The sequence below is a fragment of the Eptatretus burgeri genome, chromosome 15 (genome assembly GCF_056783735.1).
Source record: "Eptatretus burgeri isolate ZD-2024b chromosome 15, Ebu_testis_v1, whole genome shotgun sequence".
In the NCBI taxonomy this organism is placed as follows: Eukaryota; Metazoa; Chordata; class Myxini; order Myxiniformes; family Myxinidae; genus Eptatretus; species Eptatretus burgeri.
Genome location: NC_140975.1, coordinates 26396172 through 26422499, shown reverse-complemented (window position 1 = coordinate 26422499; position 26328 = coordinate 26396172). Strand labels below are relative to the sequence as shown.

Sequence of the window (26328 nt, the reverse complement as noted above, 5' to 3'; positions counted from 1 at the left end):
GACAACCAGACAGGCAAAGGTGAAAACAACCTCAATCCACCTTCGGTGGTGGAGATTATAAATAGCATTGATGATTCCATTCTGAGTAGATTGGCCTACAAACATTTCAATTTCCATGGCTCATGATACAGGTAACTCAAGTTCCATATATCATACTGTTGCGAATTCTGGCCCGTCCGGCATGCGGTCGGCCGCTTGACTCGAATGGCGACCGCGTCGCCCACCGGAACGAACAATTCTGTCGTGACCCTCTTGGAACTATCGCCAAGAAGATAGTCACGAGTGGGGGTTTAACCTCACCACAACCCAGTCCGCATTCTACCCGCGCGAAATAGGGTGAATCGCCGAAAGTCGATATACCTAAGTACTCGCACGGGTAACCTACTGAGGGGTTGTACCACGCCACAGGTCGACTCCGGACACCAACCGCTTAAGCGGCTCGTTCCGTGCTACAGGGATAACCGAGCAGAGTTATCGTCGACCTTGATGGTTCAAATTCGTTACCGGGTGTTTTAAACCCACTATCAATCCTTTACGTGATGCAAGATGGAGATTCAACAAAGGAAAGGACGAAGCGAAACGGGGGAACCATTGGACAAGCACATTTAATGCGCGACACACGGAAGCACGTATTTCCAGTCAGCAACAATTAATCATGCACGTATACAGAGGCAAGGACAAAAGCAAAAACGAAACGCAGAGCTACAACCGAATATAATAATTACACTGGCACTTATGCAGGTCTAAACTTGACGGACTGGCGCCACACACACACATTCACACAAACCCCAAAGAAACAAAAGTGGCGACTTCCCTTTTTGTGCACTTCACCGAGTGACTTCCCTTTTTGTGCACTTCACTTCACTTCACTTCACCTTTTTGTGCACTTCACTTCACTTCACTTCACCTTTTTGTGCACCGAGTCCTTCTCCCGTGCCCTCAGCTTTCAGGTCCTCCGGCGTGGTCGGTGAGCTCGTGCTTCGCGCCGGCACGTGTTGGCTGCTCGACGCCACGGACGGGGCTTTGGGGAACGAACGGGGTTTTCCGGCGCTATCTCAGTGCGGACGGGGTGGAGGGGAAGAAACCGTCGATACTTGGGGCCGAGAGAGGGGAATGGTAGACGCTCCGTCCCACCAGCGGGGTCTCGGGCCCGCACCGACTCCGACTGACCCTCCGACCAGGAACTCTCGAGCAGGAGCTTCCTCTCTCTCTCACCACACCGTCATGTACAAAGGGATCAAGCGCGCTCCGTTCCACCAGCGGTGTCTCGGGACCGCACCGACTCCGACTGACCCTCCGACCAGGAACTCTCGAGCAGGAGCTTCCTCTCTCACCACACTGTCATGTACAAAGGGATCAAGGGCGCTGAACTCCCATGGTATTCAAGGCCATCTCCACTCATGGCTCGCAGACTTCCTCTCCTGTCGCAGTCAACGTGTGGCCCTAAATGGAGTTCTTTCATCCCCTCTTCCTGTGCAGGCTGGAGTTCCTCAAGGTAGCGTTCTGGGCCCTGTTCTTTTTCTGGTTTTCATCAATGATCTCTCGGACTCTCTGGAAAATCCTCTATTTCTCTTTGCCGACGACTCCACCCTCTGCCGTACCATCTGTCATCCCTCAGACCGGCAAGCAGCAGCTTCTTCACTCACTGCAGATCTGGATAAAATCACAAAATGGTCCAACACGTGGAACATGTCTTTCAATCCAGACAAATCTCACATTCTCACTATGTCTCTTCGAAAGGACCGTTTACAAAACCCCCCCATCCACTTTCTCAACAATCCTCTGGAAGAAGTCTTTTCTTTCAAGCTTCTAGGTCTCACTATCTGCCATGACCTTTCCTGGGAAAGTCACATTTCCAACCTCGCCGCCAAAGCCAGTCGCCGACTGGGAATCCTCCGTCGTGCAAAGTCCTTCCTCGGCCCTCTTGAGCTCCTGACCACTTACAAAGCTTTTGTCCGTAGCCTGATGGAGTACTGCTCTCCCCTCTGGGCTGGTGCTCCTGCCTCCCACCTTTCTCGGCTCCACGCTGTCGAAACCAGGGCATTTAAGATCATCGGCATCTCCCGCAATGAAGCTGAGTCTTTGGGCCTCTCACTCAATCACCGCAGGTTGGTCGGTGGTCTTTCTGTCTTCTACCGACTCCTCTCCAGCCTTGCCCCCCCTGCTCTCTCTGCTATTTGTCCCCACCACATTTCCACAGGGCGCTCAAGGTCCGCCAACAACCCCCTTCTGGTAAAACTACCAAAATCACGAATCACTGCTCATCTTCACTCTTTCATTCCTCTTTTTTCCCGCCTTTGGAATAAACTTCCTCACTCTATTCTTTCCCATTCTTCCCTCCAGGCTTTCAAAACAGCTGTTCACCACCACCTCTTATCTTCCCCCATCCAAATCCTCGATCTTTTCTACCGCCGATAATCCACCCAAGCCCACTTCCTTCATTTCTCCTACTTTCCTTCCTGAAAGTCCCTGAAATGTCCATCTTCTCTTCGCCATGTTCCCCGTCCCATCCCCATCCCTCTCCCTTCCACAGTTCACCTAATGTGTCTGTTCCCCACTGTTTTGTCCCTTCCACTCCCGCCCCTCTTGTCTCATGCCTCCTTGCTGTGAGTTGTGTGTTAGCTCTCATACGAGCCTTGACCAAGGTATACAAAAAAAAAAAAAAAAAAAAAAAAAAAAAAACCTCTCCTCGTCCGCCCCCTTTTGTACCGCGGGGCTCTGCCCTGTCGCTCTGCCCCGTTCTTCGCTCCACCCCTCTTCGAGGCATTTCGAGAAAGGTCTCGACAGGGGGCGTTCCTCCTCCCTGATCGCGTCACACCGCACATCCACCAATCGGGAGCGAGCTGCCCCACCCCTCCCCTTCACACCAAGCGCGGGGAAAATGGCGGGAAAAAAACCCCACAGGCTTCACAAGTGCTTTTGTTCTGCCAATCCTTTTCTGACGGTTTCCGTGGTGAGGAAACCGTCTTACCGTGGTCCGCGGAGGATGGTGTTCGTAAGCGGGCGTAGTGGCGAAGATGGTGGTGTGGAATGTTTTGAAGGTGGCGTCGTGGTGTGAATGGCGTGGTTGTTGAGATGTTGGTTGTGGAGAGGTTGGTGGCGATGGTTGGCGTTGTGGTTGCACCAAAATAACGACAGCAAAAGAAAAACGGCTAACTAAAGCGTCGCAGCCCGAATGAATCACACATATTCCCTCTAAACAACGGGTGTGGGGTAACTACACAATTACTTATCGTCATAACTGATCTAAGGACCCTTTATGGTGTATTGCAAATTTCCACAGCCGTAACAATACATTCGTCCAAAATCTACACATGTCCAATCTACAAATGTCCATATAATTTATGTAAAAGTACACCGATGTCTCCAAACATCTTTGCCTACAACTATCAGGGATGCCTCTTCGCAGTGGTTTTACCCCCCAGCGCAAGTCGGGGGGTCAAATCTTCCCCATCCTTCACTGCTGCCTGGATTCATCAGGGCAGTGTGATCATGGTCAGAATGCCTATCGGTCTCTATGGACCAGCCCTCTGTGTCTGTGTCTCTCTGTGTCTGTGTCTGTAACTCTGTCTCCGTATATGTCTGTGACTCAGACAGAGACCGTGTCTGTGTCTATATATCTATATCTATATCTATATCTATATCTATATCTATATCTATCTCTATCTCTATCTCTATCTCTATCTCTATCTCTATCTCTATCTCTATCTCTATCTCTATCTCTATCTCTATCTCTATCTCTATCTCTATCTCTATCTCTATCTCTCTCTCTCTCTCTCTCTCTCTCTCTCTCTCTCTCTCTGTCTCTCTCTCTCTCTCTCTCTCTCTCTCTCTCTCTCTCTCTCTCTCTCTCTCTCTCTCTCTCTCTCTCTCCTATTTTGTCCCTGACTTATTGATGGCGAAGATACACCATCCTGGATGTGGGGGATCTCTGGGTCGCTCCTGGGAGATCGCTTGGCTGTCTCCATGCCGTAGGCCTGTTCGGGAGAAATGTCCAGGGCTAAACAACAACAACAGGGTCTTTGCCTTAAATGTTAAACATGTACAATCTTACTCTCCAAGCCTTAGATCACTGAAAAACAAAACATTCAATGCATCACTGTGGGAGCCAATAAAGCTCACTCATTCCACAAAGAAAACGAGTGGAGATCAATCGAGCTCTGCATAAAGGACATCACTGAGAGATTTTTTTTTTTTAAACTAGGGAAACAAACATCCTTCTGCAAAGGAAAGGCAACCTGAAAGGCATGAATATCCAAATGTGTACACAAACCGAAACTGATCATAATAAACCCTTGAAACATCCTTGTCAAGTCACTCACATCATCACTCGAGATTAAAGCTTTGTGTAGGCATTGGAGGTTTCAGAATAAACTCTTTCTACCTTGTTACAGCAGCCAAGATAACAGGTGTGGGAGTTTTGTAAGATTCCTCGAGGCTATATGGCCATTTATAAAACCTATTTTTCTGCTCGACCTCTGCACCATCAAAACAGGTTCAATACTTATGTGAAATAATGAGATAAACAATAAAAACTGCAGGCAAGAAATCTCTGGCGTCATATCTTTTCTTCAGAGGTGACGTTTATATTTGTGGCCTGACAAAATGCAATCTTCATCTCATTTTCTGCCCAAATTGGAGGAACGTTGAAGTAATGCATTTTTGCTAAAAGCTGTATTTCTTTCTAGAGTATTAAAACGTAGCATCAAAAAAAGAAAAAGGGGGAGGGGGAGCAGGGGAGGGGGAGCAGAAAGGCTTAAATTTCCTTCAACTGTATGTACTGAAACAAAAGTGATGCAGGGGAATGCCTTTGACATAATCAAGTGAGCATCACATGATGTACAACAAGGGTTCATGGAACACGATACCCTGCACAGTATTCAAGTATATATTTCTATTTTAAGAAAGTAATAGTTTTAAATATCGTTAAAAATAAATCCTGAAATTTAGCATGAGTGAAGTGGTCTTGTAAATCACCTTGATACATTGTAATAAGATGTTGAGTCACAGTTTAGGAGATGGAGGCATTATTGATCAGCATAGAATGCAGCGTCAATCAGCATTGCACAGAGCCACACTGCGGCCTCTTCATCACCCCAGATGCAGTACCCTCTCACATGTCATGCCCTTTCATGCTATGTATTGAAATATAGCATGGTTCTTGGAAGTGACAGGAAGGCAATGTGTGTTCTACAGGGTTCAAGTGTAAAATAGAATTGAAATAAAATAAAGATTGTAAAAGTCATATGAATAAATAAATTCCAGAATTTACCACGATTTTACCAAGTGACTATTACATCACCCGATCGATCACGTTATATTAGTTCTTCGTGCCTATTGTTCGTGTCCTTTATTATGTCCTTAAAAACAGCAGGTTTCCTGTTTGGAATGATTTTCAATTGTATGACTGCCAGAGACATAAAAAAAAAGATTATCTCCTCCTCTCTGTGCATGTGCGGTCAGGCCAAATTCAGAGCCAAAGTACAGTAAAACGGCAAAACGTCTCTTACTATTAATATTCCCATTCATGTTCAAAATACAACATTCAATTTGAATAAGTTGTTCCTCAATCGTAAACTGATGATCATAAAATGATAACACAGACAGACGGACATGAACCAATTGTATATATGTGTGTGTGTGTGTGTGTGTGTGTGTACATATATATATATATATATATATATATATATATATATATATATATATATATATATATATATATATATATATATATATATATATATATATCTTCTTCTTCTTCTTCTTTCGGCTGCTCCCGTTAGGGGTCGCCACAGCGGATCAGCCGTATGATCCGCATGGTGATTTGGCACATGTTTTACGCCGGATGCCCTTCCTGACGCAACCCTGGTCGCCTCTTACAACACAGGGATATGGTACACCTATTTTAACCGGGGTATACACCGGCCCAGTACACTGGTACTCATTTCGCCGACCTCGGAAGGATGACAGGCTGAGTCAACCCCCTGGTGTATTAATTCAGTGGCCCAACGGGGTTTGAACTCAGGACCTTTTGGATCCCAAGCCACTGCCCTAACCACTGCGCCAACACACCAGGCTATATATATATATATATATATATATATATATATATATATATATATATATATATATATATATATATATATATATATATATATATATATATATATATATATATATATATATATATATATATATATATATATATATATATATATATATATATATATATATATATGTATATATATATATATATATATATATATATATATATATATATATATATATATATATATATATATATATATATATATATATATATATATATATATGTATATATATATATATATATATATATATGTATATATATATATATATATATATATATATATATATATATATATATATATATATATGTATATATATATATATATATATATATATGTATATATATATATATATATATATATATATATATATATATATATATATATGTATATATATATATATATATATATGTATATATATATATATATATATATATATATATATATATATATATGTATATGGTTATGGTTGTGGAAATTCACAGAACACCATTCAGGTTCCCCGAAGATCAGTTATGTCGATAAGTGTGTCCAGAATAGATTTCCCCACCGATGTCTTACGGAAATTATTCGTGAGCCGGGCTGTGAATCTTGAGGTAGTATTATTATTTTCTATCTTTATTTTGAACAACATAAGTAGGGTGAGTATACTGATTCTGGCTCACTTTTCCCCATGTAAGTGAATGGTGGATTTTCAGTGATTCATTTTTTTTTCCCTAAAAAGTAAACCCCCTTTTTATCCCAAGGTATATTTATTTGTCTCCCCTTTTAACCTTGGGGCACTCTTTTCAAATAACCAATGCAATAAGATAAAGATTTGTTCAAGTAGTCAAGTAGAAGGGTGAATATACTGTGATTTAGTTAAAGGTGATTCTAAAGAAATATCTGAAACATGTAAGCCGATGGGGCACTCTTTTTCAAATAACCAATGGATATTGTTTTGCTCACTCATTGAACCGATAAAGATTTGTTCATTCTCAAATTCCTTCAATAGTTTAATTTTCTTTGCACAATAATCCCCATTTAAAATTTTAAAAAATAAAACATTTGAATCTTTATATTTTTCAAGATACCCCTTTTGTGTCATTATGAAATGATAAGCTTCTCTCATTGATCTCATCTGACCACCTCCTGAGTTGCATATCATTTTTTTGCATAAACCACGCCATAAACAAGTTTTGTTTCAAATGTTTTCAGTTCGTGCTGTGAAAATGAGGAAGTGTTTTTGGACAGTCATGCTGTGAAAAAATAGGAATGATTCTGTGAGAGACAAGGCCTCGTGTTTATATTTTAAATCAGAACACTAACAGGCTTTTTAACATAAGTTTAATCAAAATCATTTAAGGGCATTTTAATTATGTTTTGAAAATTATTCATACTATTTGAGAATGTATCGTCCAATTATTTTCCAAGCTGTCTCGCCCGAAGCGTCATTTCCTGTGGCCACACCCGATGATTAGGCAATTTCCTCATTGTTGCCTTATAAGTGATTCGCCAGACAAAGTTTCTGCCAGACGGGATTTTCATTTTTACAACTGAGACATGAACGATCTTTATTCCGACGAACAAAACAGCTCACCACAAAGTTGGTAAGCTTGTGTATGGGTTCCTCTTTGAACGATGACGAAATTGATTATAAATTAAATCATGATAATCCTGATATTTTTTTTCCTGGCAGGTCCTTGGAAGAAGAGCAGTTTTACATATCACGACGAGGTGCATGAAATTAATGCTCTTATTGAAGAGGAAGTCTTATCACGGCCTCTGATCTTTTTGCCACCTTGTACCAATGGTAAAAAAAACTGAGACATGGACTATCTTTCTTCCGACGAAGAAAACAGCTCACCACAAAGTTGGTAAGCTTGTGTATGGGTTCCTCTTTGAACGATGAAGCAATTGATTATAAATTAAATCGTGATAATCCTGATATATATTTTTTTTCCTGGCAGGTCCTTGGAAGAAGAGGAGTTTACATATGAAGAGGTGCATGAAATTAATGCTCTTATTGAAGAGGTCAATGATCTTAGAAGATAATTGAAAAACATTTTTAATGACTGGTACGAAGTCTTATCACGGCCTCTAATCTCGAATGAATTAAACCAACGGTGAGACGTGTGTGTGTGTGTGTGTGTGTGTGTGTGTGTGTGTGTGTGTGTGTGTGTGTGTGTGTGTGTGTGTGTGTGTGTGTGTGTGTGTCTGTCTGTTTGTCTCTCTCTCTCTATCTCTCCCTGTCTGTCTCATTGTATCTCTCTCTCTCTCTGTTTGTCTCTCTGTCTGTCTCTCCATCTATACCCTTGACTCATTATTTTATTTTTTTTCAGCTCGATCACACAACATAAGCTGTTGAAGCAATCTGGTACAACACATGATTTTCTGGAGGTAAATGTTTCTGAATTATTATTTAGTTATTTGTTTATTTTTTCTTTTATTAATATCACTCTCTCTTTGGAAAGTAGCCTTATGTTGGTTGCATCATTAGTTTGGACGTGGTTATGCCAGTACACTGGAATTCATGTTATTGGCCTCGGAAGGACAGGCTGAGTCGGCCTCCTGGTGTGATAATTCAGTGGTCAACGAGGCTTGAACTTAGAACCAACACCAGGCTTATTAATATTACCATGTAATTATCTTTATAAAACCTAATTATTATCCACTTTTTGTTTCGAAACAGAATATGGTGTCTGAGTTTCGAAATCACAAGACATCTGAAGAAGATTGCTGGGAAAGATTATACATTCTCACAAATGAAGATTTAATATTTTCAATTTTGATTAATTATATTTGTTTTGTTTACAATTACTTAATTTTGAATTACAAAAAAAGAATCAAGACATGAAGAGGAGAGGGAGGGGGGGGTAGGTGCGCTCCCACAACGACCCATCACCCCCTCATCCTACCCTTCCCCTCCCCATGTGTGTGGGGGTGGGGTGGGATGAGGGAGGTGGTGGGTCAAAGGGGGGGGCGACCAGGGGGGATGAGGGGGGTGGGGCTTGTGTGGGAGGGGCTTGTGTGGGTGGGGTTTATGTGGGCGGGGCTTTGGTGGGGCTTATGTGGGCGGGGCTTTGGTGGGAGGGGTTTATGTGGGTGGGGACTTCGGTGGGGTTTGTGTGGGCAGGATTTATGTGGGTGGGGCTTGTGTGGGAGGGGTTTATGTGGGTGGGGGCTTCGGTGGGGTTTGTGTGGGCAGGGTTTATGTGGGTGGGGGCTTCGGTGGGGTTTGTGTGAGCAGGGTTTATGTCGGTGGGGCTTGTGTGGGCAGGGTTTATGTGGGAGGGGTTTATGTGGATGAGGTTTGTGTGGATAAATGGATGGGTGGAGAGATGGGTGGATGGGTGGATGGGTGGAGCTTGTGTGGATGGGTGGAGAATTTTTTAATTAAATAAACATGTTGTGTGTGGGGAACTAATTAACTAATCACTAATTATGTGAATATGATGAATGTGGGTGGAGCTTGTGTGGGGTTTGTGTGTGTGGAGCTTGTGTGGGGTTTGTGTGTGTGCAGCTTGTGTGGGGTTTGTGTGTGTGTGCAGCTTGTGTGGGGTTTGAGTGTGTGTGGAGCTTGTGGGGGGTTTGTGTGGGGTTTGTGTGGGGTTTGTGTGGAGGTTTGTGTGGGGTGGAGGTTTGTGTGGGGTGGGGTTTATGTGGGTGGGGTTTGTGTGGGCAGGGTTTATGTGGGTGGAGCTTCTGTCTGGAGCTTGCGTGGGGTTTGTGTTGGGTGGGGTTTGTGTGGAGCTTGTGTGGGGTGGGGTTTATGTGGGTAGGGTTTGTGTCGGCGGAGTCAAAAAGGAGCGGAGTCAAAAAATTTCAATTTCCCTTTCTCTTTTGTAATTCCTGTGAATAAAATGAACCTAAAATCTCTTCCACTTCGAAATCATATACCTTACAAGTCCAAGGAACCGTATCTATTACATCAACAATTTTAAAAAGCTCATTCGTCCATCTCTTTGTATAACCTTTTTTAAAAATGAGATTTCCATTTATATATTCTTACGATATCACCAACTTTGAACTGAGGCTTTTTGACATTAATCTCTTTTTCATATTTTAATTTTGCAAATGTTTCTGATGGTTTCGTATTCGTTGACGTGTGAATCGTGTCATTATACTTATCCACAATATCCTGAATAAAAGATGACCATTGTTGAGAACCGAGTTGTGTGAATTTTTTTACATAGTCTCTCTTTTTTTAGGTAAGATTAAAACGTTCAACAACAATGGCTTTTCCTTCATTAAAGGTACTGTATAATGTAATACTGTTATTTTTTAGAAAATTCATAAATGTCTTGTTGTAAAACTCTCTACCCTCATCAGTCCACAATTTTTTAGGTTTTCTCTTTTATGTTTTATTAAATATTTTCTTATTTATATTTATATAAACTTTTAGTTTTATTAAATATCTGTTGAAAGGCTAACATAAGAGTATTACCTGTTTTGTTTTTTAATGGGACAACCCATGCATATCTCCTCCTCAAATCAATAACGGTTAAAGCATACTTGTACCCCTTATCATTATTGAGTTCAATCAAATCAGCGGACCAGATATAATCAACGTCCTTGGAATAAACTTTCCTTCTCTGAAACTTTGTGAATATTGGTTTATGTAATTCATCAGCTAATTGCTCTTCAGTCTTAATGACATCATTAGAGCCCATAAGTTTTTTGAATTTCCAAGTCCAAGTTTCAATTTAGCACTGATCATCTTCTTCACGATGAACCTATCAACTTTTTCTCTCAAGGTTGGATTTTGTATCAGGGACAAATTATACAACATTTCTCTATCGGCTTCATGTTTTTCTTCCAATGTTGTGGTATTCCCATAATCAATATCGTGTCTCATGCACACTTCATCAACCCTATTGATGGGTTTGCTCCATGGTTAAGGATTGTCTGCCTCATCTAATCTTTTATCCAAGTTTGTGCCTGGAACACAGAAAGAATACCCTGGTAGATGTAATTCCCCCGTATTCCAGTAGTTGTAAATTTAGTTCCTGATAAAAAAAACTTTTGTATATCTCCTCCGAGTTTGTGTTTGGAGATAAATTGATTTTTTTTTGAACCACACACCGAACATGTTGGCGCAGCCTGGTGTTGGCCTGGTGAACATCTAGCCTGGTGTTGGCGCAGTGGTTAGGGCAGCGGCTTGGGATCCAAAAGGTCCTGAGTTCAAGCCCTGTTGGGCCACTGAATTAATACACCAGGGGGTTGACTCAGCCTGTCATCCTAACCCTAACAAGGTTGGCCTAACCAACCCTAACCCTAACAGCTTGGCGAAATGAGTACCAGTGTACTGGGCCAGTGTATACCCCGGTTAAAATAGGTGTACCATATCCCTGTGTCGTAAGAGGCGACCAGGGTTGCGTCAGGAAGGGCATCGGGCGTAAAACATGTGCCAAATCACTATGCGGATCATACAGATGATCCGCTGTGGCGACCTCGAACGGGAGCAGCTGAAAGAAGAAGACACCGAACATATACCTTTTTGTATAACCCTGTTATTTTTACTTTTAAAATATAAGATATTTTTAGTATTTGTTTTCTTTTTACATTTGAGACAATAACTCAATTATTTATGAGAAAAATTCCGACAGTGTGCAAAAACCTTTTTAGTTTCCAACATGCACATTTGAATCTTCATTTTTAAAACATAAAGAATCATTAGAAATGCCTTCACTCTCTCCTCCATTTATTTAAGAAAAAAAAAAAAAAAAAAAAAAAAAAAAAAAAATTTAATTAACATCAATATCCTCTCCATGAAAACGATGTCAACGGTCTTGTCGAAAATACTGCTAATGGAGTTGTCAATTCTTTGTTTTCCTCCTCGGTGGGTTGAGTCATTTTCTGTAGTACCACCAATCTTCTTTTAATCTCACTGGTTTCCATATTTTGATATTTATTTATTCTCGCTCTTTCCTCCCTCTCCTCTCTTTCCTCCTTCTCTCTCTTCTCTCTCTCTCTCCTCCTTCTCTTTCTTCTCTTTCCTCCCTCTCCTTTTCCTCCTCTTCTCTCTCTTCAACTCCTTCCTCATCCCTTACTATCCTTGAATCACTTACACCCCATACAATATCATACATATATTCATCAGGGTTTCTTGTTATTCCTGTATCCAAATTAATTTTTTTTACAACAGGAAACCAATAAAATTTATTTTGCATTTCTAAAAGAGCCTTACGTTTTCTTAACTTCATAATTTTTTCATTATTTAACATTCTAATTAAATCTAAAGTTGTCGGTTTATCAACATCAGCATAATGCCAATCTTTTATTGAAAATACCTCATTCTTATGTTGTAGAACATATTTATTAAAATACCGAATACCCTTTTCTTGAAGGTATACTTGGACACAGAAATGATAATTTTCTTGAAGCCTTCTTGCTGTCATTTATGTATTAGAAATATATGTTAGAATAATATTATGACACGAAACACCTCCCCATCTTCCCATAGTAAAATCATTTTGTATTTCCCTACTTATTATATATAATCCTGTTTTTTGTTTTCATGATATAAACAAGGGCAAAACCATTATTATATTTACCCTTCTTAAATTCTTTTATTTGTTGTTTACTAATCATGGCTCCACAAAACTCATTCTCCATACCAAGTGGATAATATTCTTCCTTACGAGACTGATTTAATTGCTCCAGGTCTTTTAGGTCAATTTTAAATGACCAATTATACCCTAAATCATTCATATCATACCCCCATTGTTCTATTCTCAATCAAACGATACGCCCTTCTTTATAAAAATTTATTTCAATTCGAACTGTGAATTCTGTATGACCTGGAGATAAAATCAACACTTCTGTATCTTTGGAATACACGGCCATTTTATTTAAGGATATATATTGTGATAAATCACTTAATCTCACCAAGTCATTCGCGTCAGTCGGGGTTGGATAATTTTTTAATTTATAAGCATTTTTCATATTAATATTTTTGGTTATATTATATTTATGTCGTTCAGCCTGTGCCTTTGTGTAATAATTTGATAAATCAATATCCAGTTCTTGGGACACACCAAAGATAGAACCATCTTTACCAACATAAGTCATTTATATTAGATTAAAAATAATGTCATACAAAAATTTATTTTTGTTGAGTTGAAATAACACATATAGACATAATTGACCACAACACTTGTAATTTAATTATTGGACTTGAAATGTTTGATAAACACCATTCTGTAAGAATTTTATGAGTTCAACAGGTGGTGGAAGACCAAAACTATCAAAATAACATTTGTCTTGATTATTAAAAATACAAACCCGATGAGAACCGTTCCCATTATTATCTTCTAAGTTCATAATAATATTCTTTGTATGTTTAGGCACGTTTGTTAATTCATCTCTCATACAAATAACCACATTATGAATTTTTAATTTCTTACAATATTTTACAAGTTGTAAATTTGATGTTGTATTCTTTCCAAATTCTTGAATTTTCCTTCCTGAAAGTCACTTTAATGTCCATCTTCCCCTCGCCATGTTCCCCGTCCCATCCCCATCCCTCTCCCTTCCACAGTTCACCTGTGTCTGTTCCCCAATGTTTTGTCCCTTCCACTCCCGCCCCTCTTGTCTCATGCCTCCTTGCTGTGAGTTGTGTGTTAGCTCTCATACGAGCCTCGACCAAGGTATACAAAAAAAAAAAAAAAAAAAATACCTTTTCTTGAACAAGATGAAATATTGCTGATTGTTCTGTTGGAATGAACCCTGCTTTGGTTTTTGAATCCGCTGAATAGTCATTGTTTTGAAGAGCATTCACAATATAATCAGGGGGTCGATTCATCTCTTCCAGTTGTTGAAATAATCCTTCATCATCATATTCTAATTCTCCTATATGCGCTAATTCTTCCTCAGTCATTTGACTGAAATCTTTTAACATTTGGAGCTTTCTCGGAGTATATTTTATTGTGGGAACTGTGGAAACATCTATAATTTTTTCTTGGGAAGTTTTTAAAAGTGGTTAAAAAAATTTCTCTTGTTTTCTTTCAAATGCTTCTTCACCCGTAAGTTTTTGTCTGCGTTTCTTCTTTATGTCTTCCGTTTGTTTTACAACTTTTGAAACCAACTCTTGATGCTCCCTAAATCTTCTTACTCTTTCTTTCGCATCCATTTATTTATTGAAAAATATCATTGAATATCTCATCTTGTTTCACAACAATATATTTATATTTTTCAGTCGTGTGTTTCATGCAATCCCCAAATTCCTTTTTACTACATAATATAGAACAATTGTCTCTCCAAAAATTGTTTATATCTATTGAATTTAACTTGAATAAAATAAAAGTATTAGCATTGTTTCTGATGGAACGACGAGGAAGTTGAAAGTATGATTGACTAAGATAAATACAATTACAAGAAGAATGTCTCCCTCTTGTGTAGTCGCTGTCCATTAACCGTTTGGTTTTCTCATTAACACAATCCTCAAAGATAATGAGGTTCTTTTTAGATTTATCCAAATCTTGGGGAGACGGAATATCATCGGTATTATCACGAAGAATACAAGTTATCGGTTTTGATTTCTTTTTCATCTCTGTGTATCACAAAATAGTTGAATTATATCTTCAATGTTGTAATCATTTAGGTTTTTTTGAAGTTTAAATAAACAAATTATATCTTCTTTTTGAAGACAAGCATTAAAACCTTGTGAGAGTAATTGATACTCTGGTTGAAAACTCGACTTTGTGAAAATTATTAAATTATCATAATCTAAAAAGTTGGGAGTCAGGAGCATCTTTAAAAGTAAGCAGGATTTTCCACATCCGCTTGAACCAACTATGAGACATCTTTATGAATTTGGAAGATTTTTATGATTGTTAAATTTTATCTTATTTTCCCAAATGGGTAAAAAATCATTCATTTATATATTTGGAAAACAGGTTATTTAATTTATTGTTGGCTTTTTTAGAAACTCTATATTTTATCCTCAGTTCAGGTTTAATTTCAAGATAATCCATTATTTTATTTATGCAATATCTTGTGTTGATATTTCCCTGAAAATCACATCCATGAATAATATATAACAACAATCCTTTAAACATTTCTCGAATGCGTTGTTTCTTCCCTTGTAAGGAAAGGTGTGTTATCCCCCTCATACTTTACATTCATTTCTCAAATAAATCTTGTAAATTAATTCATTTTTGGTGTAAATCTTAAAGAATTATTTTCCTGTTTAAATTTTTTATTATCATAAATTAGAAGATAATCACAAAATATACATTGTTTTCGGCTTTTGACTCTGTGTTTAAACCCCGTCTTTCACACGCAGGACAATTCTCAAATTAGTCATATGGAGAATCAGGGAAATCTATCATATTTATAAAGTAAAACTTTACTTAAACTGAAATTCATCTTCGATATCATCTTCGATACTTTCAGAATCATCTATAAAAATACTTTCATAACTATCGTTTGAACACAAACTCTCGGTATCATAACTATCGTTTGAATGCAAACTCTCGGTATCATAATCACTCTCATAATCTTCAAAATCTTCAGTTGAATATTGACTCATATTTAATTAGTAGAAAAAAACATTACCATCGATATCTAGATACTTTTTTTCATTAACAGATTCAACTGCTACATTTTTTATATTAAAGGTAATTTTAAAATGATCCTTAACTGCAATTGAACGAAATGTCATTTCACATGATATATTAACATCCTTTATTTCATCAGGATTTATATCTTTAGGGTTGTTGAAAAAAATACAAATTTCTCCTTGCATATTACAGATGGTCTTATCTTTTTCTTTCTAAAGCTTCATCCATAAGGTTTTTATTTTTTGATACTTTTTCTTGTTTCATTGCTTTTTCTAGTTTTGAATATATTGCCAGAAGGAGAGGAGAAACTTTTGTTAGAGATACCTTAATTGATGTTCTTCCAGGTATACTAAAAGCCCTTCCACTGAAGGAAATTGAAGAACTCATATTATTCGCCATAATTGTTTTTATCCAATAGTTGTTATATTTATCTTTGTTCAATTTTACATCCTTGACATATTTCTCAGTATCTTTAACAAATGAAGAGATTGATTGAAACTTGTCTTTTGTGTCTTGAAACATTGTATTTATTAAGTGAAAAAGTTGGAGGATAAAATGGTTTTAAGCACAGATTCGCCTATAAATTAAACAAAATTTTCATCAAGAAAATTTTAGTTCAAGCAAAGTTATATTATATAAATATGGTGAATACAACGTACTGCGATGTTTGTAATCACGGATATAAATATTATAAAAAAACACCTGCAAACCAACAAACACACATTCAATCTTTTCAAACAAATATCTCCTCTTGAGTTGGAAAGAAAACATTGTGATATCTGCTCAAAGGATGTTTTGAAGAGGAGTTATAAGAATCACCTTCAATCACAAAAACACAAGAAGAATGAGTTTAAAGTAAAGAGAGACTATTATATTGAAAACACTGATGGAGCTTTTAAGAATCATATTAAAATAAGGATTTTTCAATTTGGAGAACCTGGTCCATCATCAATAGCTGAATCAATTGAAATAGTGAAACCCGATGTTGAAAAAGTTATTAAAAAGACATTAAAATAAATGAAAACTTTAAAGTTTTATATGGGAGTGAAAATGAATATGAAAAGACAAGATGAAGAACAAACTCCTTATGTGAGAACAGATCTTCATTTTATAACATCATTTCAAGATTTTCTGAATAGTGGGGTTTATGAAGAACTATCAAGACAAGAGGAGGATGTTGATAATACAGTGGTAGGAAGTCGATTTAATATTTTAAAAATCATCTTTTTAGATATACACATTCTAAAATCAGACCCTCTTAAAGCTTCTTCTTATATTGAATTACCAAAAGAAATAAAACTAAAGAAGGCAGTTGTTAATATTAAGAACAATGATAATAAATGTTTTCTCTGGTCTGTTCTTGCTCACTTTCATCCACCAAAATGTAATTCAGAAAGAGTAAAACAATATATGAAATATGAGAATACCTTGGACATTAAAGATTTTAAATTCCCAATGCCACTAACAGATATTCCTAAATTTGAGAAAAAGAATAATCTTTCTATTAATGTATATGGATTAACTAGAGAGATAAAGTTCAGGTATTAAAAATTTCAAACACCAATAAAAATGAAGAAACACAAATTGATCTTTTATATTTTAGTGTTGGAAAGAATTCACATTATACATACATCAATGATTTATCAAGATTAATCTCTTCTCAGGTATTCAGAACAGCAAACAAAATATATCCTTGTAAGCGATGTCTTAATTAATATAATAAACTTGAACATTATAGTGGAAAAAAGCCGCACAAGAGTTGGTAAAACGATTAGAAAAGGATTGTAAAAGACTAACTAAATTAATGAAAGAAACAAATGAACCGATGGAATTTACCGAAGAAGAAAAATTAGAATTTAGAAAGAACAATATCTGTCATATTTGGGAGGAGGAAATTGAGGAGTCTAAAGTTAGGGATCATTGTCATCTTACTGGTAAATATAGAGGTCCCGCTCATTCCTGTTGTAATCTTAATTATAAATTACCTTCTTTTATTCCAGTCTTTCTTCAGAACAGCGCCAACTATGATACACATCTATTTATAAATGAACTTTCAAAAACACCAGGGAATATTTCTGCCATAACAAACACAAGTCAAAAGTATATTTCATCTCCAAAAATGATATTCACAAAACTTTAAACTCGTATTAGGTTTCTAGATTCTTACAAGTTTATGGGAACAACACTGGCCAACCTCGCATCAAATCTAAGCTCCACAGGCTCTTTTGCAAATCATAATTCATTCTTTCCAAAAGAGGAAATTCTAACTAAAAAGAAAATTCAGATTAAAGAGATAATTCAAAGTAAAGAGGAAATTCTAATTAATGAGGAAATTAATGAAGAAATTCAAACTGAAGATGAAATTCTAATTATAAAGAAAATTTGAACAATGAATGAAATTCTAACTAAAGAGGAAATTCTGATTATAGATGAAATTCTGCTTAAAGAGGGAATTCTAACCACAGAGGAAATTCAAACAAGGAATGAAATTCAAAGTAAAGAGAAAATTCTTACAAGTAAGGGAATTTATCCTCATGATTATATGGATTCATTTATGAGATTTAAAGAAACACAACCTCCTTCAAAAGAAAGTTTCTATAATAACCTTTATGAAGAAGAGCTAAGTGATAAGGAATATAAACATGCACAAGAAATTTGGAAAATAATTAAGACAAAGAACCTTGGAGAATATCATGATTTGTATCTAAAAACAGATGTTTTATTGTTAGCTGATGTGTTTGAAGCTTTTTGATCACTCTGTCATAATAAAAATTGTTATGGATTAGATCCTGCCCACTATTTCACAGCTCCTGGTTTAGCTTGGAGTGCAATGTTGAAAATTACAAAACAAGATATAGATTTAATCAGTGATGTAGATATGCTTTTGATGATTGAGAAGTCTAAGAGAGGTGGAATATCACAAGTATGTTCAAAAAGATATGCTAAAGCAAATAATAAATATCTTCCAAATTATGATAGTGAAAAAGATAGTAATTATTTGATGTATTTTCATGCTAATAATTTGTATGGATGGGCAATGTCTCAATCTCTGCCTTATGGTAAATTAGAGTGGGTGGAAGAAAAGAATTATGAAAAGGCTTTGATGAATATTGTTATTTCTTCTCAAGCGGAATTGAATGAGGAAGAAGAAGGTTATTATTTTGAAGTCGATTTTTGGTACCCGAGTGATCTTCATAATAAGCATAAAGACCTTCCTTTTGCATGTGAGAAAGAAACCCCAAAGAAAGAATGGTTAAGTGAATATCATAAAAGTTTTAATATTAAAGGCAAATCAACAAAAAAAGTTATTAACAACATTCTTTGATAAAGAGGGATATGTTTTGCAACAGAGAAGCTTGAAACAGTTTTTGAGAGAAGGATTGAGAGTAGCTAAAATTCATAGAGTTTTAACATTTAAACAAAGTCCTTGGATGAAAAAGTATATTAAATTCAATACAGATATGAGAACAAATACAAAAGTAAAATTTGAAGGGGACTTTGAAAAATTAATGAATAATGCTGTATTTGGAAAGACTATGGAAAATGTTAGAAACAGACAAAACATTATATTCGCAACATCTTGGAAAGAAGCTTCTAGATTGATAAATAAACCAAGTTTTGAGAGAGAGAAGAGGTTTTTTCAGAGAACTTTTCTGCTATTCATATGGAAAAGGAAAGTATTGTAATGGATAAACCAATTTATATTGGAACAGCAGTTCTTGATTTATCAAAGATATTGATGTATGATTATTTGTATAATGGTTTAAAGAAAGAGTATGGTGAAAATGTTTCATTGTTGTATATGGACACTGATAGTTTTATCCTACATATAAAAACTGATGATGTCTATAACGATATGAAGAAAAATATTGGAGTATATGATACAAATAATTTTAGTAAGAAGAGCGAGTTATTTTCAAAAAAGAATGAAAAGGTTATTGGTAAGTTTAAGGATGTGTTGGGTGGAAAAGTAATGAGTGAGTTTATTGGATTGAGAGCAAAGGCATATGCTTATAAGTATGGTGATCAGATTGATAAAAGGTTAAAGGGAATAAAGATATATGTAATAAAGAAATCAATAACTTTTAGAAATCATTACAATTGTTTGATGAATAAGAAAGAAGAATATAGGAAAATGAATACAATAAGAAGTTATAAACATAAGATATATAGTGAAGAAGTAAATAAAAAGGCATTAGGAGCCTTTGATGAAAAGAGATTTATTTTTGATAATGGAATAGATTGTGTTCCATATGGATATTGTATGATAGAGTGAATATTTAATCATAAAGTATATAGAATACAATATGGGTTAGGGTTTTTAAGGGCTACCACCATCTTTTTCACAATATATAAATGGTGGAACCAAGTATTAATCAAACTAAAGAGTGGAGAAAATCTCAGTCTTGGTATATAAATGGAAAACATAATGAATGTGAAAAATATCAAATAAGTCTTATTGAAAAAATAACTAAAACAAAGGTAAATAAAACAAATAAGCGAATCAATTTACAAACTAGTAGGTTAGAGGATGTAAAGAAAATAATAAATATCCTTGAATGGACTGAAAAATTTTATGGTTATCAATTGAACAATGGAAAAATAATTTACTACAATCTCAAAATTATATGCAACTCAGGAGGTGGTCAGAGGAGATCATTAAGAGAAGTATATCATTTCATAATGACACAAAAGGGGTATCTTGAAAAATATAAAGATTCAAATGTTTTATTTTTAAATATTTTAGATGTGGATTATTGTGCAAAGAAAATTAAACTATTGAAGGAATTTGAGAATGAACAAATGTTTATAGGTTCAATGAGTGAGCGAAACAATATGCATTGGTTATTTGAAAAAGAGTGCCCCTTGGCTTACATGTTTCAGATATTTCTTTAGAATCACCTTTAACTAAATCACAGTATATTCACCCTTCTACTTGACTACTTGAACAAATCTTTATCTTATTGCATTGGTTATTTGAAAAGAGTGCCTCAAGGTTAAAAGGGGAGAAAAATAAATATACCTTGGGATAAAAAGGGGTTTACTTTTTAGGGAAAAAAAATATGAATCGCTGAAAATCCCCCATTCACTTACATGGGGAAAAGTGAGCCAGAATCAGTATACTCACCCTACTAACAGAACCTCACCACCTTCTCCACAACCGCCAACATCTCTTTCAAACAAACAACGACACCTCAACAACCACGCCATCCCCACCACAGCGCCACCTCCACCACCACAACAGCAACTCAGCAACTCCCACCCAATATCCCTCAGAACGGATAAACAGAAATGACGGTTGGGCAACAACAACAGAGCCAAGCCGGACTCTCCTGGAATTTCACCCCTCCCCACCCCCCGCGTGCCGGGAAGGGCGGGGTAAACGCCCAGAGCGATAAAAAGGCACGTGTCGACGCCAAGTGAGTTGTTGTCGGCAGTTGTGAGAGAATTGGGGAGGACATCGGTGGAATCGTTGTGGAGAGCGGGAGCAGTTGGTTGGAGTTGGTCGAGTCGGAGCCGGAGAGGAGTCGCCAGCCGGTTCGCCGTTGGAGGAACCGCTTGAAGGCGTTGATGGAGTCGAGACGAGTTCGGGAAGAGACATCGAGGGTCGCCTAGCGAGTCACCAAGAGGGTGGCAGGTAGCCTGCTCGATCTCTCAGAGCCTTCCGGTCACCCCGACTCCGAACGAATATTAAAGGCTTACGAGCCCGGGTCTTTTCTTTCTAGGGTTTTTCATGGAAGTCTGTAGCGCCTTGTCTGATAAGTAGAATTGTTGTTAAGTGCATGCACATAATAAATAGACAACGGCTGTAGGTGTTTTCGCTCGTGTCTTGTACCCATCCCCCCCAATTCATTACATACGTGCCTGCATTGAATAAATGTCATTGTTTGAATATTCACCTGCTCGTTGCGTCCCTTCCTCCATTGAGCTGCCGTAATTGCATTCGGAATAATAGCTGGTTTTTAATCGCCAATAAGATAATCGAGTCCGACGGGGTTTGACGATAATAAACCGCTCGGCAATCGCAAACGGCGCGAGCTGCTTAAAGCGGCTCGTGTCCGGACAGGTCCCATCGAGGTATAAATCCCCAGCATTTGTCTGCACGAATAATTAGGTAAATCGACAATTCGGCGATCAACCATGTCGCGCGTGGACAGAAGAGTTGGCTGATTTATGGTGTGGTTAAAACACACCCGTAGCTGGATTTCGAGGTATATCCGAAAGCTGCGACTAGGATTGCCACGGTCAGTGGCGCGCGGCCGCAATTAGCTAAAAGCAGTCGCCCACACGCCGGAGTGGCGAGAACCACAACAATATATATGTATGTATGTATGTATGTATGTATGTATGTATGTATATATATATATATATATATATATATATATATATATATATATATATATATATACATATACATATATATTGTGGTTCTCGCCACTCCGGCGTGCGAACGACCGTGTGTAGCCAAAAGCGGCCGCCTCACCCACCGGAACGGACAATTCAGTCGTGACCCTCCGGGAACTACCGCCCGGAGCCAGTCACGGGTGGGGGTTTAACCTCGCCACAACTCAGTTCGCATTCTACCTGCGCGAAATAGGGTCCGATCACCGAATGGTCGATTTACCTAAGTACTCGCGCGAGTAGCGTACCAAGGAGTTGTACCACACCACAGGTCGACTCCGGACACGAACCGCTTAAGCGGCTCGTTCCGTACTACAGGGATAACCGAGCGGAGTTATCGTCGAGCTTGACGGTTCCAATTATTTACCGGGCGTTTTAAACCCACTATCAATCCCTGACGTGATGCAAGATGGAGATTCAATAGTAGGAAGGAGACGAAGCAAAGCGGGAAACAGTTAAACAAGCAATGCACATTTATTATGGAAACACGGAAGGCACGTATATTACAGTCAAGACAAAATGCAACAAATAACAGTCAAGACAAAAGCAAATGCAATACGACCAAATAAAAGGGCAATTATTTACAACACTTATACAGTTCTACTTGTCGGTACTCGGCGCCACATCTCTCATTCCAAAAATCAAAGGAAAGAAAGCCACCCTCACAGGCAAGGAGGCAGACAGGTCCGTGGACCAAATGTGCGTAGCACCTGGAGGAGCGGCCAGGTCGAGACCGAGAAGGTTGTGACGTGATGGCGAGCAAGCTGCAATGTCCGCGTCGCTGCGCCCCGACTCCGTGCCCCTGGCGTGGTCGGCGAGCTCTCTCCGGCATGCTACGCGCAAGCAGTTTGGTTGGCACCACGTTTAGGATGGGGGAAGAACGGGGCCCCCCGGCACTATCTCAGCGCGGATGGGGGGGGGGAATTGCTGATGCTCAGGGAGAGGGGAATGACTGGCTAGCATGGACCCCGCGACGAGTCGAGCGACCCCCACACCGCAATCTTGATGCCGACCGCCGTATTCACTTGACTCAAACTCGAACTCTTCACTCGCCCCGACCAGCCGCCTGCAACTCAACTCCGCGAGTCGCCTTGTGCTCGCGTCTTTATCGGCCGCAGGAGGAGCCTATATGCAAATTTCAGGATCAAAACGCGAGTGGAGGCGGGGCCACGCCACCCTCTGTTCAGCCATTGGTGTGGCAAAAAGGGGCGTGAGCCTTTTTTGAGCCGAATTCCTCTCGTAAAGAATCCACATTCATCGCGCTTGGAGGTGGGCCATACCACCCGACGCTCACCCATAGGACGGAGAAAAAGGGGGCGTGAAGCCTTCCTGATCCGAATTTCTCTGTGAGAGGAACGCATTCGTACTCGCGGCTCGACGCGTTCGGCATCAATCGCCGAACGGGCCCTGGACAGCACGACTTTTGGTGTTGACTGGTGGCGTGGTCGATGGTTGTAGAAGGAGATAGGCGAAGGTGGTGGGGGGTTTGCTGTGGTGATTTGGTGGTTGGCGGGCGTCGTTTGGGAATGGCGGTGAAGCGATGTTCGCGGGATGGAGTTGTGAAGGTAAAGGTAGTGGCTGTTTGCGTTGTTGGCGGCTTAATGGTCAAAAATAACAATAGAGAAAGAAAAATGGCGAACTCAAAGCGTCGCAGCCTGGATGAATCACACATATTCCCTCTATACAACGGGTTTGGGCTAACTACACATGAACTTACCGATATATCTCACCTGAGGACTCTTTATGGTGTAATGCGAATTTCCACAACCGTAACAATATATATATATATATATATATAAACATATGTATATATATATATATATATATATATATATATATATATATATATATATATATATATATAAACATATGTATACATATGTATATATATATATATATATATATATATATATATATATATATATATATACATATGTATATATATATATATATATATATATATATATATATATATATATATATATATAAACATATGTATATATATATATATATATATATATATATATATATATATATATATATATATATATATGTATATATATATATATATATATATATATATATATATATATATATATATATATATATATATATATATAAACATATGTATATATATATATATATATATATATATATATATATATATATATATATATATATATATATATATATATATATATATATATATATATATATATATAAACATATGTATATATATATATATATATAAACATATGTATATATACATATATATATATATATATATATATATATATATATATATATATAAACATATGTATATATATATAAACATATGTATATATATATATAAACATATGTATATATATATATAAACATATGTATATATATATATATATATATATATATATATATATATATATATATATATATATAAACATATGTATATATATATATATATATATATATATATATATATATATATATATATATATATAAATATATATATATATATATATATAAACATATGTATATATATATATATATATATATATATATATATATATATATATATATATATATATATATATATATATATATATATATATAAACATATGTATATATATATATATATATAAACATATGTATATATACATATATATATATATATATATATATATATATATAAACATATGTATATATATATAAACATATGTATATATATATAAACATATGTATATATATATATATATATATATATATATATATATATATATATATATATATATATATATATATATATATATATATATATATATATATATATATATATATATATATATATATATATATATATATATATATATATATATATATATATATATATATATATATATATACATATGTATTTATATATATGTATATATATATATATATATACAGCTCTGGAAAAAATAAGAGACCACTCCAAAAAAAAATAAAAATCTGCATCTCTACATGTATGGCAGCCATTCCATTCCAGTATCTGTTGAATTCCAACACAGGCACACCTCATTCTACTTAGTGAGGTACTGATTCGGTGATCACCTGAACCAAATCTTATTTAACAAGGAAAAGTTTCAAAACCACTGCTGTGGTCATCACTATCCTCTTGCAATAGGACCAGCTGGATGGCAAAAACAGTGCGAGTAGTACCTCAAAAGTAATTGGAATCAAAAAAATAACTAATAATCATGCCAAAAGAGTTGAAAAGAAAAGTTTTGAGTGAGGAAAAGAAGGGTTCAATTCTGGCTTTCCTGGCAGAGGGATACAGTGAGCGTCACGTTGCTTCCATCCTTAAAATTTCAAAGACGGCGGTTCACAAGAACAAGGTCAAGCAGCAGACATTGGGGACAACAAAGCTACAGACTGGCAGAGGGCGAAAATGACTTTTCACTGACCGGGATGACCGCCAACTCATTCGAATGTCACTCAACAACCGTAGGATGACATCAAGTGACCGACAAAAAGAATGGCAAACGGCAGCTGGGGTGAAGTACACTGCGAGGACGGTTCGAAACAGGCTAAGAGGGGCAGGGCTGAAGTCATGCAAAGCCAGAAAAAAGCCCATCATCAATGAGAAGCAAAGAAGAGCCAGGACGAGGTTTGCAAAAGACCATAAGGATTGGACCGTAGAGGACTGGAGTAAGGTCATCTTCTCTGATGAGTCCAATTTTCAGCTTTGCCAAACACTTGGTCGTCTAATGGTTAGACGGAGACCTGGAGAGGCCTACAAGCCACAGTGTCTCGCACCCACTGTGAAATTTGGGGGAGGATCGGTGATGATCTGGGGGTGCCTCAGCAAGGCTGGAATCGAGCAGATTTGTCTTTGTGAAGGACTCATGAATCAAGCCACGTACAAGGTTGTCCTGGAAGAACACTTGCTTCCTTCTGCTCTGACAATGTTCCCCAACTCTGAGGATTGGTTTTTCCAGCAGGACAATGCTCCATGCCACACAGCCAGGTCAATCAAGGTGTGGATGGAGGACCATCAGACGAAGACCCTGTCATGCCCAGCCCAATCTCCAGACCTGAACCCCATTGAAAACCTCTGGAATGTGATCAAGAGGAAGATGGATGGTCACAAGCCATCAAACAAAGCTGAGCTGCTTGAATTTTTGCGCCAGGAGTGGCATAAAGTCACCCAACAGCAATGTGAAAGACTGGTGGAGAGCATGCCAAGACTCATGAAAGCTGTGATTGAAAATCAGGGTTATTCCACAAAATATTGATTT

The 26328-nt window shown here is 37.2% G+C and overlaps 1 protein-coding gene across 2 annotated transcripts in view; it reads right to left on the bottom strand.

Moving 5' to 3' along the window:
* The window catches only part of ERCC1 (ERCC excision repair 1, endonuclease non-catalytic subunit), a 70239-nt gene that overhangs the window by 31740 nt on the left and 12171 nt on the right, over window positions 1-26328 (bottom strand). The window lies entirely within an intron of this gene.